The following is a 21,707-nucleotide window of genomic DNA, read 5'->3' on the forward strand; positions in this document are numbered from 1 at the left end:
GAAAGGATACTTATTATGTTGTCACTTGCATCCCTGAAGAGAAGAGCACAGAAGTGTGTGGCTGGGTTAAGCTGTCCGATCTATGTTCAAATAAGCTTCGGTTCCTTGCACATGTGGACAGGTCACTTTGAGTGGATAGTTATTGTGCTGTCAGTGTCTTTTAGGGAACTGCTCCACTGGGCTGTTCTTACTTTTCCATTTTTATTTATTTTTTTTGCTTTTGCTCATACTTGGTATTTCTGCTCCATTTCGGGCTGTATTTGATTTTTTTTTTTAGGCCTGGAAGCAGTCTGTGCTGCATTTACAACACATTTTACTAGATCACTTTATGATGCCGCATATAATTGCGACATATTTGTGTTCCGGGATGTGTTTGAGTGATGGGTTGAATTTAATATTGAAATTTAATATGGAAATTAGTCATTTAATCCACTGTTTTGGAAGAGGAACCAGCAGGATATCAGGTACCTGACTTGTGCATGGAAGAATATTGCATTTGTTTACCTTGAAAAGCCTTGAGTTGCTTTCGCAGTATGTTTCCAGTCATCATCCATCTGTGCTGTGAAGCACTGTCTTGTCTTGTCTTGCTTTGTAGCATTTGGCTGAAGGTGAGCAGTGATGTTACGGTCGCAAACGAAACAGATCTCAGAGCCGACTCTTTGAAGTGAACAACGGGAAGCTGGTTCTTTGACGTCACCGGACATCGGCGATGAAGGTGCAAACAGAACAGCTTCTGAGGCGTACATGGACAGTTGTGCAAATGAGCAACAGTAAGAAAATATTTTTTGTAATTGTATTAAGTTATGCTGTTGTCTTTGGCCCCTGTGTCTCCTCTTTTTAAATTGTGTACCTGATGGCTTTAATTTTCTCTTTTTTATGTTTTGTTGACAAAAATAACGGCACTTAATCGTCAACTCCCACCGTCACTCAGCAGTCAAGGCTATTCCAACTCATATTGACTCACAATTCTTTCCTTTTTATTTCACATTTTAGTAGAGAGATAACATGTTTCAGACTCTTGGTCTGCGATATAATGAATATGATATAGTATTAAGTATTATAGTATGTTTTATTTTGGAACAATTACTGTTAATTAATCGTATAGTTAACCTGCACAGTGATGAAGTGAGTCCCCCATACTGTTTGTTTTGGTCACGTGGTGGACATTTAATGACGTCTGAGCAGCATGGGGGAGCGAGTATGCCGCCTGTAGAGGGCGCCCATCTGCCACACATCCTGACTCGATGAGCACAGCTCAGCACAGCCCCCCCCCAATAGAATGCCGCCGTGGGCAGTTGCCCATATGGCCCATTGCTAGAACCGCCACTGTTGGGGGTTCAGAGTTGAGTTTTAGCTTGGCATCCGCAACAGTAGCAGCCCATGTTAGGGATTACTGTGCCTGTTGTGAGAAAATTCAAACCTGCCGTAAAAGCCTGTTTTTGTGGCAATCACGTCTGGCGTTTGTGTGTTCCACCAAGCATTACAGTAAGATTACTGACACCTAGTGACCACTGTACAATACTACTACGTTTTTGAGTCTTCAGAAGGCCTTATATTTGTATTTGAATTTATTTACTCATTTTTATGTTTGAAAACGCTTAATTTAGGCAAAAAACAACATAATATTTGGTTCAAAAGCATTTTTTTGCGACTAATAATAGGTCATATTCGAACACGAAACATGATTTATCCATTAATACATTTTTTGTGTTTTATCCACTACTATGACGTCAGTGCAAACACTATTTCCACTCCGGGTGGTTTCAGGTTTTTCACTATCAGTATATGTATTTTTTATTACATTGCACGTGTCATTTTTAAAAAAATATTTTGATCATATTTATTGATTTATTTGTTATTGCAGTACACGTGTATGAATGACTGCACGTTATTGACTTGCTGACGTTGTTGCTTCCAGCTGTCGATCATCCTCTCCCACAGCCAGGCCCCGCCCACCGCGGAAACACACTTTTATGTGACACAGGCGAGCGTGTATGGCGTGGAGGTCCGAGAAGCGAATTAACTGAGTCAAGCGCTTCCATATCTCCTTAAACGTCGTGGGGATGTTCCGAGAGAATGGCAGACGAGCAGCATCGTAAAGGTACAAACTGAGGTAATGTTTCTTTGCTGTGCTTCCAAAACACGAAGAAACCAAGTCTGATGGTTTTGGATTTCCTGTCTGTCAGTACTTTTGACACAGAAGGTCCATCGCTTATTTCATGTCAAATTAAATCATATGAAATAACAATAGTGTGGTAATGCTATTACACGATATTACATACATAAATAACAACCAAAAATGCTTTTGTTTGTGTTTGATTGTGCTGTTTTTGGGTTCCAGTACAGTAACATTGCCTGCTGAAATGTTATCATTTTGATAAAATAATGGCAGGGGTGTCCATAGTGTGGCCCAGGGGGGATTTGCGGCCACAGGTCGTTTTTTTAATGTCCCCCAAGGCACATCATAGAAAACAAAACATAACAAAAAGGCATAACATAATAAAAGCTGATACTACTACAACTAGTACTACTAATCATGATACACTTTGTGGCCTATGACGCAAAGCTGACTCTACCCTAGATTGGTTTTAGCCTTTACTTTTTTTTTGGTCAAAATTTGCTGCCTGCAGCTTGTTTTGTGTCACATTCTAAAAATAAAAATGAAAAATACAGAAAAAAAAGAGGCATAATGTAACGAGAAAAAACAGCAAAATTGTGCTTTAAATATACAGTATATACTGTGTGTGCGTATGTATGTATGTATGTATGCATGTGTGTATATGTATGTATATGTGTGTGTGTATATGTATGTGTATATATATATATATATATATATATATATATATATATATATATATATATATATATATATATATATATGGGCCGCACGGTGGTCTAGTGGTTAGCATGTTCTCCCCGTGTGCGCGTGGGTTTTCTCCGGGTACTCCGGCTTCCTCCCACATTCCCAAAAACATGCAGGTGAGGTTAATTGGCGACTCTAAATTGTCCATAGGTATGAATGTGAGTGTGAATGCTTGTTTGTCTATACACCGACAGGCGGTGTACCCCGCCTGTCGCCCGAAGTCAGCTGGGATAGGCTCCAGCATGCCCCCGTGACCCTAATGAGGATGAAGCGGTATAGAAAATGGATGGATGGATATATATGTATATATATATATATATATATATATAGTGTATTTTATAATTAAAAAAAAAAAGGCCCCTGCATCTTTTGATTTCGTAACTCTCAAAAGTTTTTGCACAATCTACGGTCCACTAAGGCTACATGCAGGTCAATTCCGATTTTTTTTTTTTTTTTGCTCATACTGTATGCGAAGCTCATATATCTGACTTTTCCATGTCAGTGTGAACAGTACAGTACAACGGAGATTTTTTTCAAATGCTACTCAGGCATCTTTCTTAAAGTAGACATACAGTAAATCAGATATGTATCCGATGCTACTGTCAAGTTCTTTTGTGCTTAAGCCAGCCTGCACTTGATTGTTGAGGACGCTTTATTAACTTGATTCCAGGAGATTTTTGTGCGTTTTATTTCAGCTATTTACAGGAGCTTGTCAGGCTAGCTTGATAACCTTTGAATCAACGGGGAATAGCATCAAATTACTACTCAAGACTAAACGCAGTTGTAACTTTGGTACAAGACCAGTTGGTCCATACTGTACATACTAGTGGTCGCTCCAGTCTTATCTCGTCACAACCATTTAAGGCGTGGTGTCTCTTCGTTGTCCACTAAATTGACCAATTATTTACTCTGCACAACCACCTAGCATCATATAAAGCATGTCATAAGTATGTCACATAGGTATCAAACAAGTCAATTGATGAATAGGCGTACACTGGCAAGTCATGTGATGCTTATTTTTAACAATACATTTTCAAAAAAGCCAAATTGACTGAATGTGCAGTCTGAACATCCAGGTCTCGCATATCCGACCTACACGTCATTGAAAGGAGACAAACGCAACAATTCGTCAACAAAATAGAAAGAGAAATAATAAATAATAATAATAATAATAATAATAAAACTTTGTTTAGCACTTTTCCAAACAAAGTCACAAAGTGCTTTACAGGACAAAAGCTAGGTTTCAAAACAAGAGGATTAAAATGACAAAAATAAAATGCAAAACAGTATACCGTAGATAAATAAGAAGAAATCACAGAGGGACTTCCAGAGAGTCAAGGCTCTAATACTGAAATCCCTGTCACCTTTGGTCCTTGGCCTGGATTGAGGGACAACCAGCAAGGCCTTGGATGAGGACCGAAGGTTCCAGTCAGGCTTGTACAAGGTAAGAAGGTCTGATAAACAGGGTGGGGCTAGACCAGAGAGGATCTTAAAATGGTGGCCGAAGGAGCAAAAACAGAGTGTTTCGGAACTGATTACTCGCATCAGTGTCCCACCACTGCTGGCTTCGACATCCACCCACACGCTCCTTGGAACAGACGTCACACCACAAGCTGCCAGAGCCAAAATTCTTGCCCTCTCCACTCTTAATCTCCTACGCAAAATCGTGCAGTTAAAAATATGTGGACTCGGCGTGCACAAAATCTTTGAAATTGTCATGTTTACACAGCATTCAAGATTCAAGAGTTTGATTGTCATATGCACAGTAAAACAGGTAGTTCTGCTATGCAATGAAATTCTTGTTCTGTTCATTCGTCCAAAAAAAGAGGAAAGAAAAACACAAGAAAAAGAATATGAACATCAAAAACATAAATACCAACAAATTAAGCAACAACAACAGAAGAGACATTAATACAAATAAATAAATAAAAGTGCTATGAGTGTGTGCGTGTGTTGCGTGCGGCGTGTGTGAGTGCTTTGTTGAGAAGCCTGATGGCCTGTGGGTAAAAGCTGTTCACCAGCCTTGTGGTCCTGGACTTCAAACTCCTGTAGCGTCTGCCTGACGGTAGGAGTGTGAATAATGAGTTGTGGATGTGTGCTGTCCTTGATGAGGTTGTGTGTTCTTCGTAGGACTCTAGATTTATAAATGTCTTGCAGTGAGGGGAGGGCTGCCCCAACAATGTTCTGTGAGGTCTTAATCACCCGCTGGAGTGCCTTCCTATCACGTGTTGTACAGTTACCGTACCAAACAGTGATGGAGGCGGTAAGGACACATCTGTAGAAGCAACTCAGGATTCTTGTGGAGCAGTGGTCGGGAACCTTTTTGGCTAAGAGAGCCATAAAAGCCACATATTTTAAAATGGATTTCCTTGAGAGCCATATAATATTTTTTACTATTGAATACAAGTAAATGTGGGCATTTTTAAGGAGGACCTCTAAAGTTATTCTTTTTATTAACATTGTTACACTGAAGCAATCCAATAATAAATAAATTACTTCTTACCATTAATGCGACTTCTGGTGCTGCGTGCTTTTGCACCGTACTCCGTATCTTTTTCTTTTTCCAGAATTAGCGATCTGACTATTTGATTTAAGGAAGGGAAGTTCATGCGAATAGGCTACCGCGAATAGGCTACCGCATTATCCAGCGATAATCGAATTTTGGTGTTTGACCCGGAAAATATTGGAAGGACAGCTGGCACTGGCTCTGGCCACCCGCATTGTGGTAGAAAATGGATTGATGGACTAAAATGCATAACAAAGTTTTATATTTTGAGTGTTATTTTTAACACTGTGATTTCTGTAATGTACAATAAAAGGTCAGCGAACAAAAAAACAAAAATACATTTTTATCGTGTTAAGACATGTTTGAGAGCCAGATGCAGGCATCAAAAGAGCCACATCTGGCTCCCGAGCCATAGGTTCCCTACCCCTGTTGTGGAGCATGGCCTGTGACATCATGTTTTCTGGGCGTGCGCATCGCTTCACAGATACATTCCATTCAGATTACACACAAAGTGAACGGCTGCGTAAAAATATCGGACTTAACAAAAAAATCCAAATTGGGCTTCATACCCTGCAGTGTGAATTTAGCCTAATGTGGTGTGTGTTGTGTGTTTAGGGGGAGCTGCCGTTTGTGTGATGGAGGTTTCTGCTGACTCGGAACCATCACTGCCACAACATTGGTTGTAAAGTTGTGTCTTCATGTGCAAACGCACGGGAGCAACATCAGTGACAGAAGTGCTCCAAATGTGTGACCCCATTCCCTCATTCCCCCCACTTGAGGAAACTATTCCCGCTTCACCTCTACAAGCTGTTCCTCAAAGAAAATTCCTGCAACTTGGATCCAGACAATTGCAGAGGTGAGACATGTTTTTCCCAATTATCACTCTTGTACTGCCAGGGGGTTTATGTCTTCATCTGAGTGGGGTTGTCCTCTTGCTTATTTACAGTACTGTACTGTATATTGACTTGTGTTTTCCTTGGCCAAGTCCAACACGAGGTTATGTTTACACTGCCAAGAGATGAGCTTATGTTGTTGTTGTTGTTGCTTGTTAAAATGATTTTGGCAGCATGACAGAAAAACAAAACAGTTCTCTCTTTTCAACTGTTACCGGACAAGAAATGTATTCGTATTGTCAAGAAATCAATGTATTGTAAAATTGGATAAATTGTAAAGAAAAGCAGGATTTACTTCGCAGGTCTGTGGGTGTTTGTTTACATTTACTTTTAAGTGAAACATATCTAGTACCACTGCATACAATTAGGTTGACTTTACACTACATCAGGGGTGTCCAACTTGCGGCCCGGGGCACATTTTCGGCACGCAGCTCGTCGAAAATATTTACAGGACAAACTTTAAATAAAAATATACAACAAAAATGTCCCAAAAGTACCAAACAAAAAAACTCACAAATACATGCGCACGTGACCAGCAACGTAACTTCTCTCACTCCAAATGCCTTCAATCCAACCTACTCCCACCCTAACTGGGGAGAAACCTTCCCTTTAAATACCCCCCTAGCTCCTCCCTCGGGCGTACCAACAAACATTAACAGGGGTGTTGTACTATAACGCATATGAACATGACACAATGAGCAACATAATCACCCAATGAACAACATAATAAACATGATAGCCCTCCGAAAGCACCCAAAAATGGGCGCACAAACACATTTTAATTTAAACCTGGCATCTTGGTTCAGTCCCTGGTCACCTGACCATTGCAAGCGCACATATTTGTGCTTCTTAAGGAGCACTTTAGAAGTGCTAAGTTTGGCTTGTGCGCCAGCGGGAGGCGTGACAGCCATGCGGTCCAACGAGGAGAGTCTTTGATGTGTGTGTCGTAATGTGTAACGTGAGGCATGTGTGCGTTGTGTGGACTTATAGAGTGTGCACCCTCGAATGTCCACACATGGGGAACAGAGTGTCCGGACACAGGGAGACGTTTGTGGGCGTGCAGGGAATAGTCAGTGAAAGTGAAAGTCTTCCAGTGAAACGCTTCCAGCGTGTGTGCACTCCGTTGGCCAGAGAGAGCGAGCAGCGCGGCATCTTAAAGGGACAGAGGGGTTCTTTTCACTCCGTCACATGTCTATGTAGAAAAAGTTTCAGCTCATGAAAGATGGGAGCAAAACCAAAAGTGTTGCATTTATACTTTTAGAGTGTGTGTTCATTGTTTATCCATCATTACCCAGGTACTTCTCCTGTCATTAAAGGGATAGTTCGGATTTTTTGACATGATGTTGGATGACATCCCCATCAGCAGTGTGTGTATGTGGTTTGTATGTAAAGAAGATGGTCACATCTTCATCCGCGACGGAGCCCCGCGGCCATCTTTTTTACGTGTGTTCCACAGCGGATGAGGATGCGAGCGTCTTCATCACATACACACGAATGGAGAGGCGGCAGTACGCAGGGACATGGCGGGAGACAAATATAACGCTGAGTGATTTTTGAGGTCTGACTCTTTACTTAAATGACTCAGCAACTAAGCAGAATTACGTTCCTCGTCACAGAAATCCAACCAGAACTGGACTCGCGGGACCAAATTTGGGGTACGTCACTGTTAAAATAGTCCACTGCTGATGGAGATGCCATCCAACTTCATGTCAAAAAATCTGAGCTATCCCTTTAAGATTCCTGTTATTTTATAATGATAAAAGAAAGAAGGCCGATTCCTGGCCAAGGGGCTCGAGGAGCAGTAAATGTAGACAAGAGAAAGATTCAAAGCAGTGAAAAGGACATCAAGCATTTAATGGGCAACTATACACAATCGCTCAACCTCAACTAATATGATTTGAGGCTTGATGAATCCTTGTGTTGACCCAATGAGTTTGTGGCTGTGAATCATTATCCGAGACTTGCTTCCTATATTTTGCAACTAGAGCGCAACTAGAGCTGTATCATCCAGTGGTGGCTGCTGGTTTTTGAAATAGGGGAAGATCATTGGTGTCCGACATATATTTAATATGCTTTTAGCCAGGCTGTCTGCTGCCATTGTGTTTGGGTTAACTAGCAAGCTACTCCCACAACGGTGATGTGATTTCATGAACCAACAAACGAACAAAACTCTAACGCTGGGATTTTTGTAGTTTACTTACAATGTAGTGTGTACAAAGTGAGACAATAGCTGTAGAGTTGAACTGCTGTGAAGTAATTCGTTCCTGAAGCGACTTCATGTCTGCTGTGACCAGTGTCTCCACTTGAATCTCCGTGACTTGTCGGAACATAGGAAATGGGGGGGGGGGAAAAAAAAAAAACTGTGCTCACTCCTCTGGCTGCTGTCAGTCAAAATTAAAGGGATAGTTTGGTTTTTATGACATGAATTTGTATGACATCCCCGTCAGCAGTGTAGTCCATCAACAGCGACTTAAGAGTTTGGCTTCTCAAAACAATATGTGTTCGAAAGAGTAATACATTTGCATGACAAAAATTCCTCCTCGAAAAAATCAGACCTCACAAATGACTCGGCTTTACTTTCTCTGACATCACATTAATGCGTGCTATCGGCTGTCCATTGTTGTGTATGTTATGAAAATGGCTGTGACCTTCGCTTCTTCATCCGCTGCGGAACACATCCGTAAACAAGATGGCTGTGACGTCACGGTGGCTGCGTCTTCATCACACACACAACAACAAAAAAAGCTAACAATAACAAACATAAGAAAAAAGAGCACAAACACCGAAGGTCATACAAATAATAGTTTTTTTCACTGTCACAAAGCTGTGCATGTGTTGGTTTACAAAATATCAAAGTGGCCCTTGCATCCTTTTGTTTTTTAGTGTGTCCCTTTTGTGGAAAAAGTTTGGACACCCCCTGAATATCACAAGTATTTTCACGTCATCAGACTGAAGTTTGAGTCAAGTCCTGAGTCACTAAGTCCATGTGGAGCTGTAATTACAGTCCAAAGTCATCAAAATTGTGACTCGTCTGTGACTCGATTCCGCACCTGGTGGTTGTATTGAATGCTGACATGGCATTTTTGTATTGTCACAAATTTTGCTTGCATTATCGTGGACGGTATTATACGGCACAGTCCTAGTTTGATTTATTTAGCTCGTCGGATGATCCTGCATTGAGGTATGTCATTTTCTCACTACAGGGCCAGCATTACATTACATTATTTAATAATTGATTTTGTTTACATCATAAACATACATTTTGTTATGACCCAGTTACTGTAGCTCCAATTCCATGTAGATAAAATTATACTTTTCCAGATTTTCAGTTCTTCTTTCTTAACTAAAATGAACATTGAATAAAAAAAAGATTAAATGCTCCACAGCTCAGCTATTACCAAGGACAAAAAACTCAAGAACATGCCAGTGAGAAATGAACTGATAGTGCTAGCTGAATTATTCATAGTCAATTACAGCAGAGAACCTGGGGCTGTCTTCATGGCACAAGTGCATTTTCAATGATTTACTTCATGAGTTATCCAAGGAGGTTCTTAATTGTTGTTTACTGCTAGCCTTTCAGCCGCATGTTATTTTTATGCCATTGTGATTATGCTGCACGCGTGCTTGTGCTTGGGAAATGACATCGGTTACAGAACGTGTACGAAGTTTTTGTACACAGCATTTTGACTCTTAAATACACTTATACGCTTCGCTGCTCTTCAGCATTTTGTTGCATTTCACTGCATTCAGCTTCCTTGATTAGTACCAGCTGCAGTAACACTCCCCTTCTCTCTTTAAAGGGGACCTATTATACAAATTTTTCGGACTTTGTAACTCCTATAGAGCAGTTACACACGGTAACCCACACAGAAAGCTTTCTACATCTTCCAGACTCTGCACCTCTTCCTGCACTGTTTCCTGCCTCGCGCCCAAACGGTCTGTGTAATTTACTCCACCCCCGGCCCTCCTCCAGGTACACCCCCAGCCGAGTCCACTCCACTGTCATTGGTCGCACTCCCAAGCGTTCCCGAGGACTTCCGGAAAGCTGCTGAACCCCTTTTGTGCGATTACTTACACAAAATAAACATAGTTAGGACACTGATGATACAGCTTGCTCTTCTGACTCTTCAAAATGACCAAGTAACAATGGAAAGGCGTCGGACTTCAGCAACAGTTTTGCAGATAGTCCAGCTTTGTATTGGCCCATGTTCACAAAACAGTCCAGTGTGACTTCTGCCTGGTGCTTGCCTCTTTGGGCACACCCAAACACACATTTCCTATTACTCGACGTGCTAACACAGTGAACAGAACAATGCAGAGCGAGAGTACTGGGCATGCCCATATAAGGAAGTCTGGGTTGCATTGATGTCAATGGAACTCGGTGTTAAAAAAAACTCAGCAGAGCCGTCCAAAACTGCTGTCAGGGCTCACTTCCAAAGGCGCAAACCTCATTATCTGATGCGTTGGCATCGTTTAACACGAGAACAACATTGTAACAACATTTACAGTATAGGTCAGAAAAGAGGAAAAGCATAATAGGTGCCCTCAAATTACCATTGTTCGCTTGCGACAGGGAGCTAGCAAGATTAAACTATATCCACAAAAACATGGATATTTTCAAAAAAGCACCACACCTCGACTCTGGTGTTAAAAAAATCACATTCACCAGCTGTCATGAACATTTTGACCAATCGGAAGCTTCAAACATCAACCACAGCTGACTTGGTCGCGCATTATAACACCTATGTTGAATAATATACATTAATCCCTCACCACTTGATGCTCCACACAGCTTCACTTTATCACGTTTTTTCAAAAATATACAATTTAATAAATCATGCTGTTTCGTGGTTGAATACGGCCTATTACTCGATAATGTATATTTAACAAATCGTCCACATTTTTTGCCTAATTTAAGCATTTTCAAGCATAAAGAAAATACAAACCTAAGGCATTCAGAAGACTCATTGAAAGACGCTGTGGCGATATGTAGTATTCTGCACTGGTCAGCAGGTGTCATTAATGTTACTGTAATGTTCCGTGAGACACACAAGCACCAGACCTTTTATTGCAAGTTTGAATTATCTCACTACAGGCCCAGTAATCGCTAACATGAGTTGTTGAGGCCGTAACCCACACCCAACAAAAACTCTAAACCCCCGACGTTACTTCCTGTCTGCCCCCCACTCAGCTACTCTACCACCGCAACATATTTGCAGCAACACACAAGAGCATGAATATTATTTATGTCTTAAATGGCTTATTTTGTCTTACTGTGTTTGCTATATTGGTTAATATGTGTGTAAAGGTGACTATGGGGTGATATTTCAAGTCTAGAGGGCTACAATAATGTTAAAAACCATATTTAGAAGGTCCTAAACAGTTTTTCTATGCTGTAACTATGAAAATATTTGATTCATAAATCAGAATCCTATTTTGTGGGAATTCACTTATCACGGTCAAGTCTGGAACCAATTACAGTAACTTAATTAATTAAATGAAGAATTACTCTAGTGTTATATTAGTATTTATTATATACAATGATGTGTATATGATCTTTAGAATCAGCACTCGCTTACATGGAACCTTGGAACCATCATGATTTTTTTTCTAAATCACCCATGAGCGCTATAAGGCACACGCACACGTCCATACAAAATGAAACCAAGACCCGTAAGTCAATAACTTCATGTTCTGTTGTTAAATAAAGCTTTAAAACAGGAGATAATGTCGCACACTTCTTATGGCACGAACCAAAAAGCTCTGTTGCTACAAAAACAGGGGTGTCCAAAGTGCGGCCCAGAGGAAAAGAAAACAGAGAGGGGGGGTGCGGGGACAAGAGGAGGACAATACAGAGAGAGACAAGGACAACAGCACCAACAACAATTGCGACAACAATAACAAAGCAACAGAAACAAACAGGACTACATCAGCAAATATCTGTGACGGCTATAAAGACCATGATGGAGAGGACAAAATAACATCAACAACCACAATGATAAAACTGCATTGAAACAGTCATACATATTAGTAGTAATAGTAGTAATGATATTATTAACTATGATAGTGAACAGAATGACAATAACTGTAATGCACACAATTGTGATAATCATATTGCCGACATCACCATCACAGTAATAAAACCAACAACATAACACACTGGTTAAATCAGTGAGTTATGTGGGGAAGTACTTATGTACTCTGAGCGTGTACATGTACGTGTGTGCAGGTATCTCTGTATGTGTGCATGTCTTCATGTATGCAAATGTGTGAACGTGTAATTGTCACTGAGAATGCATGAAAGGAGAGGCTCTGCCTCACACAGCCAGGCCGAGCCCCCACCCCCAGAGAGCCACCAGGCCCACAGGGGCGGGCAGAACGAAGACCAGCCCCCCAAGAGCCAGACCACAAAGCCCACCCCAGAAGACCAGCAAGGGGCCGAGAGAGGCAACCCCGATCAGAAACACCGCACACCAGCAGGCCCGGAACTGGAAAGGAGCCCGCCACTGGCGGGAGCACCAGCCAACCTCCACCCACAGGAAGCGGAGCCCGGCCCGCCCCGGGCCACTCCATGCCCGACCACCAATACAGGGACCGTCCCACCACCCCACGGAGGCCTGGATAGCAGAGATGTAACACTCAGCACTTGCCGCCACGGAGCAAACCCCCGTGTCTCCCTGTTTAATGAAAAATTAAAAAGGAAAATAAATGAAATAAATAAATAAATAGATAAAAAGTAAATAAATAAACCAATAAATAAACCAAGACACCCCGCGCAGGGGACCTGAGGCGCAGCGGAGTAGAGGACCCACAACCCAGATCCTGAGCCACGGGGAACGTGGACCACTCTAGGGAGCAAGAAAACCCCAGCCCCCCCAGCAAGGCAGACAGAGGAGCAGGTGAGGAGGAAAGCCAGCAAATGGCGGGCAAACGGGCGAGCAGCAAGGCAACCCACCACACCGCGCCAGCTGACACTCGCGGGGTTTACTTTTTTGACTGTGAGGCAAACAAAGAAAAGGAGTGATGAAATACCTCAGGACTGGCATGCATGACTATTGTGAAACATACTTTAGGTGACGGGATCGGAGATTAACACAGTTCCCATCAGATCAACACTGACGTTTGTCTCTGACACTTCATGGTTGAGAGATCATCAAACGAGAAGTATTTCACATTTTCATCAGTGTGTCTCATGCACGTCACTTCTACTTGTTAACTATACCACAGAGTTATTGATTCCCCCCAAAATTAAATTTGGGTGTGAGTAAAAAGTGAAGCACTACATTTCCAGTGCATGGTTTAGTTTAATGTAATAAACTAAACAAATGAAATCTGCCCTCAGCTGTGACACTACATTTTGTTGGTTAGGATATACTGCGTTGTTGAGGTCAGGAGTTTACACATACACCCATAATGGAAAGAGATGTCACAAAAATTACGGGCTTTGAGCGCTATACTAGTACTTGCTCACTGGAATCGGTACCCAAACTTTTCACAGTCTCAGACACCTTCAGACATCTGACTGGAAGTCCTGTACCCCCTACTCCTGCACACTTAAAAAAACAAACACACAATGAAACATCTTGATATATTATTAAATATATTATATATTACCCGCGACCCTAATGAGGACAAGCGGTATACAAAACAGGTGGATGGATATTATATATTATGACATTATATTAAAAATTCATGCGCCTTATTTTTCACCTGCACACAGGCTACGAATTTCAAACGAAGAGGGTTTTAGAGGCGTAAGATATCTCCTGGCAGGTTTGTCTTCTGTTTGGTGAATTTATAACGTGATGAGAAGCTGTGGTAAGATGTGGTGAACTGATCTTTATGCTCTTTTACTGTGCTTTGGTCTGCAACAACATGGACATAATCAGTACAATGCAACTCATGTAACACGTAAATGTGTAAATATGAGGCTTATTACTGTTTCAAATGAACATACTGTATGAGCATATAGAGTTTATGCACCAAGCAAAAATGCACAGCACAACTTCTGTGCATTTGCACATATTAACATTTGTGAACAAGGACGAGATGAAGGGAAGAAGTCGGAGAAGCTCATTCACATAAGTTTCAATCTGTCACACTCGGGGTGTTTAAGGACAGGTCGCAACGCCCAAAGACAACACATTACTCGTGAAAGCATAAATTTACTTATGTGTGCAAAATTGGGGGCTTTCTAACTTAGTCAGTGCATCCAGTCAACAAACAAATGACAGGCTCATACAGCTCAGAAAATGCACTAATTCGTCACAGCACCACGTAAGAAGACCAGCTCTCATTTAGCACACAATATAAATGATCTTGAAAAACCTTCAAGATTAAACACTTTTAATGCACAACGTCATCGTCAAACTTACTTATTTGTTCATCTAATGCACACAGAACAATGAACGACTTCAGGCTGTCACCTTTCTTCTGCACTGTACTACCGACTGTGGCTGTTCACATGAGGCGTTCAAGTGCATTTTGTAAATTTCAGTGTTCGGCACTAATGTAGTCAAGCCATTTATAAGTTTTATTCACGTACCCTCTATAGCGTACAATACGGCGCGTGTCTTATTGTGTTGTTAATACACTACTTGAGTCCAGCTGTCCATCGCCCGTCTCTGATGTCATCAGCGGTTTAGTCTGTAGTTCTTTACTAACTAACACAGTTATGCCACAAGTCTCAAAAATGTGAACACAGAACAGGTTTCAGCTGGGATAGGCTCCAGCATGCCCCCGCGACCCCAAAGAGGAGAAGCGGTATAGAAAATGGATGGATGGATGGATATAATTATAGTTTTAAAAGAAAACAGTTTGAAAAATGAATGAAATTGATAAATGGATACTGTATTCTACATTGGCCACTTGGTGTCGGTTTTTGGTGAGACTGGCACTGGACTCCTCACTAAGGTTCCCCAGGGAACACATTTACTGTGACGCTGCTCGAGCAGGAGTTTTATATACGTGTTACATGGCTTATTTACTCTTTTGGTTAATTTGGTTACTGCACAGGGTAATATTGTACAGAACTGTACAGAAAAAACAAGATGAAACTGCTAACGTGTGAGTCTGTTATCTTATTTATGTCTAATATGTCTTGTTTTTTCTGATTATCTACTATACTGGGTAATACAAATGTACAGGTGCCTATGGGAGTGTTATTTCATGGCTGGTGGGCTCTAATAATGTTAAAAACCGTATTTAGAACATTGTAAACAGGTTTTCTATGCCATAACTATGAAAATATTCCATTTATTAATATTTAATCCTACTTCACGGAAATTTACTAATCACGGGTGGGTCTGGAACCAATTAACCGCAATAAATGAGGGATAACTGTATGTATTTGCATATATTAACAGCTCTAAATGAACGTAAAATCTAAATCATGCTAAAATATACCACACGTCTGATAATCAGCAACAATCTCAAACATTTGAATCACACTTGTTATTTTGCAGTAAGAATTATGCTAGTGAGTGATAATAATATCCACTCAGTTTTTTTTTTTTTTTTTTTTTTTTTGTCTTTCTATTTATTTAGTCCACACATACACGCATCATAAAGGCGTTGCTGTGATGTTCGGAGTGTCCCTGAATGCATCTTGCTGTAGTCGAGTCACAGTGAGGAAGTGTCGTTCCGAGGTGGACTGGAGACGTGTTTGTGAGTTGGAGATACATGTATGGTGTTGGAATTGCACTGCTGTTGATGTGGTCACGTCAGAATAAAGTTATTATAAATAAAGTTAACGTAATGAATTGAGTGTGTGTATATTGTAAAAGTAGCTCTCAGAACAAAAGACAATCTTGTCCCATACTCTCAAAAAGTGGTCATCCTACTCGTACAAATAATTGATAAAAAATACATTTTATTTCAACACATTACATTATTATGAAAGCATCTGACCATGTCATTATTGATGCACATTGCCTGAAGCAATGTATGTACGTTGCATCTGCGCAGTCTGCTCAGATGCATTCACTTCATTAAATCCAACTCATGCATCTGTAATTCACAGTATGGCAACTTGATTACTGCGGCATTGTGGAATAATAGAGTTACTAATGTTTGACAGATTGTAATCAATTTACTGCTGAGCCAAGGCCGGTAACATAAATGTAGGTCCAACATGTTTGGTAATCTACTGAAAGAATAAACCAAACCACAACTCAGATTGCTAAGTAATGTAAGTAAGATAAACTGGAAATGTATCGCCATTTTTTTTTTTTGTAACAATCAAGCTGTGGTCTAAATTGAACAAAACTGCGACTTTTGACTGGATGTATCACACCATGTCATTTGATAGCCCTTGTTCAACTTAAAGTGGTAGTTTAGTTTTTATTTCTTTCTTTTATTTAAATGCAAGCTCGAGTAAACAATTATACTGCCAGACTTTCCTCTACCTTGTATAGGTCTAAAATGAAACATGAAGCTTTTAATCTTTAATTCATGTAATACACTGATCCAGTTAGCTCCTCATTTCCGACGTTGCCCTCCAGTTTTTGGTTGTTTTTTTTTTTTTTTTTTTACAAAAAGCTATACTTAAACCCCTCTTCATACAGCCAGACATGACAGATCACCATTTCCCTTTCTCAACTGCCATTTTAATAGCACTGAAAGGTCTTTTGTGTGCCTTAAACTTGGGTGGCAACGGCTGGCATGTTGAAATGCTACTTGGCATTTAGGAACTATGTTTATGACCTTGGATGCCAGAGTTAGAACACACACAAACTCTCTCATTCCCCTCCTTGTGCCAGGAGCAGTAATGGGTTGTGGGTCTTGGCCAAAGGGGATCTTGCGTCAATAAATAGTGATGCAGCGTGACGCCTCTGCCTGACCAGAGAGAGAGAAGCCTTGTGTAGCGTGTTCTGGCTTCTAAGTCTGGGCAAAGGGGAGCAGGCATGCTTGGTTACTGTAATTAGATGATCCTATTCTATGCTATGGCTCGGGGAAATAATAGATTCTTAAATGCATCGCGATGCAGACATTGAAGATTATTAATCGATTCATAATTTTTTTGTAAAAAAAAAAAACAGAACAAAAAGACGGAAAGCGGAAGTGCCGCCCCGAGAGTTTATGGTGATGCACCTAAGTGTAAGACGCTACCAAAATGGCTGAGCGTAAACAAGCTCAAAATATTTTGGGAACACGACAAATATGAGAAACCACATAGCGCGTTTCCACCTGAACCAGGGAAAACAGCCAGCTGAAGTTGCTGCCACTGAAGTTGCTGCCAACCAGAGAACCATCAAGCAGGTGATAACCCATTTTCCACCCAACTGGGAAAAGGCGTAGCGAATCACGAAGTCGAGGATTTGTGACCGCATTCGATTGTGAAGAATCAGGGCTTTCGTGCTTTGTTGCGCACTTTGGAACCCAGATACAACGTCCCATCGCAACGTTATTTCACTGACACTGCAACTGTGAATAAGGGAAGCCTAGTTTTTTAGTAAATCATAACATACTGACATCTGCAAGTATTCTTGTATGAGAGACGCTGGTACAGAAATCTATATTTTGTATGAAAGCTGTTCTGGACTTTGCTATACAGCAACAAATATTATTCTGTAGGAGATTCTATGCTTGGGATTTTAGTTTGAATTCAGAAGTCTATTATTTATTTGTGAATAATGGCAGATTTTTTTATGTTGGTTACATGGTTTTTATACATGCTGCTACTGGCGCACTTTACTTGTCCTGCTGGTTCTGTGAAATGGGAAATATGTTGGTAGATGTAACCTTCCAATTATTAAAAGATAATGGAAGAAAATGAATCTTTAATGTTTATTTTAATTGTGGATCATTACAAATATGCTTTGTTTTAGTAGTACACAGTGAATAAGAAGGGCCGCACGGTGGCCTAGTGGTTAGCATGTTGACCACACAGTCAGGAGATCGAGAAGATCTGGGTTCGCTGGGCATTTCTATGTGGAGTTTGCATGTTCTCCCCGTGCGTGCATGGGTTTTCTCCGGGTACTCTGGTTTCCTCCCACATTCCAAAAACATGCATGTTAGGTTAATTGGTGACTCTAAATTGTCCATAGGTATGAATGTGAGTGTGAATGGTTGTTTTGTCTATATGTACCCTGCAATTGGCTGGCAACCAGTCCAGGGTGTACCCCGCCTCTCGCCCAAAGTCGGCTGGGATAGGCTCCAGCATGCCCCCGACCCGAGTGAGGATAAGCGGCGTAGAAGATGGATGGACTGTGAATAAAAAGAAATAATATATACAAAAAAAATATGCATGAAAAAAGTGACAAACTGTTGATCACAAAAAAAGATGCATCAAGATAATCGATAATCGTTTTATCATCGCATCGCAGGCTTCTGAATCGTACTCACGTCGAATCGTGAGGTGGCCAGCGATTCCCACCCCTAATTGGCCATGTAACAACTTCAATGTTTATTTTTCACAGCATATTAGTTATAACAGATTGCAATACTTTACTTTTGCGCAAGGCAACCAAAATAGTTGAATTGTTACCATGACCGGACATAAATGTCCTCTTCAAAAATCATATTTTTCATATCTGTTGAAGAACTTCAGTTCATGAAGGTTAACATTTTGAAATGGTAGTTATGAGCAAAACGTATGTATAAAAAAAGTAGGTTGCACAGTGTGAAAATAGAGTAATATGCGATTTGTGCTTGAAATATCAGTAGTTTAATACTCGTTAATGCACGTTAACACAAAGTGCGTTTGTTATGCGAGTCGACTCCGCAGGGGTTAACGCTTTTCTGGTCTGTGGTCACAGGACACGAAGGAATCAGTTCAATTTTACGCCATCAGCGGTGTGTTGCAGCACAAAAGCCTGTATGTAGTAAGTTACCCTAAATACCCCTATCACAGCTGACTTTGGGTGAGAAGTGGGGTACTCCCTGGACTGGTTGCCAGCCAATCACGGGGCACATATAGACGAACAACCATTCACACCCACATTCACAGTTATGGACAATTTAGAGCAATTTAGTGGCTCCGCAGCCTGCTCTTCAGCCTCCTTGTTGTGGCTCCCTTCGCAATGCTGCTAATATTTCTTGAACACCCAAGTGGGGAAAATGTGCATTTTTGAAAAGAGTTAAAAATATCCAACTTACTGTTGGACCGTGAATGCATCCTGGCTGAGTTCTGACTGATGATTTGATGAGCTGGAGGAAGGGAGGTGGAGGCGGTGTTTGCCTGCCAGTGTTCATGGAGACGTGACAGCGACGTCTTTCCCCTAACCATTAATATATCCCCCTCCAAAAGGAAACATTTGAGAAGAAGATAGACTTTTTAATTCTGCAGGGACAGATTCCTTTGTCTTGTCTGCCAACGATGCTGGTTTACTTATATGCTTGATATGTGGCGAGAAAGAACAAAAAACGTTGAGAGACATTTTTGAAACAAGAACTTAACATGTTCTGAAAAGTAGTAATTAGAAAAAAAGTATTAACAGTGGTCATGCCTGCAGTCCAGCCCTGCACACAACAGGCTCGAACTAGCGACCACATAAACCCACTAATTGAGAGTTAAGGTGAACAGCGTTAGCCACAAGCTCATTTTTGTTTTGAGGATTTTAAATATGTTGTATTAATTGGATGAGTTAGAGGTCCAGTGAGTTACCAACATTATTATGCATGCCGATAATAAGGGAACAGCTTTAACTTGCAGGCGTTTAGATTAAAATGTGTGCACGTGTGTTAAAGACTCCTCCAGTGGCTGCAGCAGCTCAGGCAGTGTGAAAGCAAAAAAAAAAAATAAAATAGAGGGAAAAAGGAACTTTTTGCAGTCTTATACAGAACAGTGATCCATGACAGGTGGTTCTGAATTATTCATGTGAAGATTTGGGAGCTGTGCAGGGATGTGTAGGTTTTATCCCAGGGTTTGTTTAGTCTCAGAAAAAGAGGTGAATAAATTGAGAGGGCTGTCATTAAATTTTGTCTTGAGTGAGCTGATCACAAGTGTGTGGGCTTCCAAGTATGCAAGTACACACATGGCGCTGGACTGTGTTGTCACGTACATCTTTTAATGACTGATTTTCAGTGGTCCTCTCATTCATGCTTAAATACAGATACAGCGGTACCTGAGTTGACATTGTTAATTCATTCCAAACGGTTGGCCAAAAAAACAAAATATAGAAAAACCGAGACAATTTTTGCCATACAGTATTAATGTTAAATCAGATAATTCATTCCACACACCCAAAATATTAGGAATGTGTGAGTACACCACTGTCTGTATCTGTATCTGCATCTGTATCTGCATCTGTATCTGTATCTGTATCTGTATCTGTATCTGTATCTGTATCTGTATCTGTATCTGTATCTGTTAACCCATCTAAATTATCTGTATCTGTATCTGTACTCGGAATGGGCGGGGCATAAACTGTAAGTGGGCGTGGTTTAACCAGAAATAGGTGGGGCTTAAATCAGTACATTATATTAAGGCTGAAATTGACATGGATTTATCAGAAGTTGCTATATTTATTGTTTATTATTCAGCTATTTGTGTACTGTGTATGTGTAAGTGATGTAACACTTTAGTAATGTATGCACCTTAGTTTTTAGGTGAAAAAAAGAGCGCATTAATGGCGGTAACTAATTTATTTCATTAATTCCATTCAATTCTTTAGTGTAATTAACGCATACGCATCATGGCAAGCTTCGGCTCTCTGTTATCACGACAGGCAGCGGCACAATGTAACTCCCCAGAGAGTCTGTCGCTCTTTTATAACTTTACTCTGACCTGAATACATCAACAGCAGTGCAATTCAAACACCATATACAGTGTGTATTTCCAACTCTAAACAAACTAAGTAAACGTCTCTAGTCCATTCGTCATTGCAGCGACACTTCCTCGTTGTCACAAGACAAACCGCGAGATGCATTCACGGACACTCCGAACATCACATTAATGTCTTTATCATGTGTGTATGTGTGGTCTAAATTGGGTCACAAACACGGTACCAGGTGGTCACTAAGGACTGCACGAGTCGCTTGCCAGCCTGTTCTAAAGATAGATCAAATAGCACCACTTACCTGCGAGCTGCATCACATTTTGTCGGTTGCTGATCTCGTTTAAATCACCCATTCTCTTTTGTTCCTTTAAGTTAACATGCGATTAATCGTAGCTCCCGATTACGACGCGAGATGGGCGCATGAATGCACCAGGGCAGCAGCGGAGCTTTGAGAGTTGTTGTCGTAACATGGACGTTGTTTTTAACGTGACTAACCTGGTTATTTCTCATACAGTCAATGCTCGACGCTGTTTGCACCGTGATATTGTATGCGTTGTGTGCCTTAAGCATCCACCCGCCGAGCTGGTCACTAACTGCCGAGCCTCGTCAACATTGCCACCAATTCATTACAGTGGAAGCATGCTACTTTGATGTGTTTAGTGTACTGCTGATAGCTGAGACGTTATGTTGCTGTGCATTTTTGTATATGTCTGGGGAGAGCCGGT

At 40.9% G+C, this 21,707-nt stretch overlaps 1 protein-coding gene across 3 annotated transcripts in view; it reads left to right on the plus strand.

The window, feature by feature from the left end:
- Positions 1-1,931: 1,931 nt before the first annotated feature.
- hdac4 (histone deacetylase 4) overlaps positions 1,932-21,707 on the plus strand; it is a 142,950-nt gene continuing 123,174 nt past the window's right edge. For 2 of the 3 annotated variants that reach the window (XM_054786207.1, XM_054786205.1), the window contains exons 1-2: positions 1,932-2,113; positions 5,985-6,225. The gene's annotated coding sequence lies outside the window, so the exon portion shown is untranslated. The remainder of the gene's footprint in view (positions 2,114-5,984; positions 6,226-21,707) is intronic. The other variant, XM_054786208.1, reaches the window with a different exon arrangement.

Source organism: Dunckerocampus dactyliophorus, chromosome 9, assembly GCF_027744805.1.
Source record: "Dunckerocampus dactyliophorus isolate RoL2022-P2 chromosome 9, RoL_Ddac_1.1, whole genome shotgun sequence".
NCBI lineage: Eukaryota > Metazoa > Chordata > Actinopteri > Syngnathiformes > Syngnathidae > Dunckerocampus > Dunckerocampus dactyliophorus.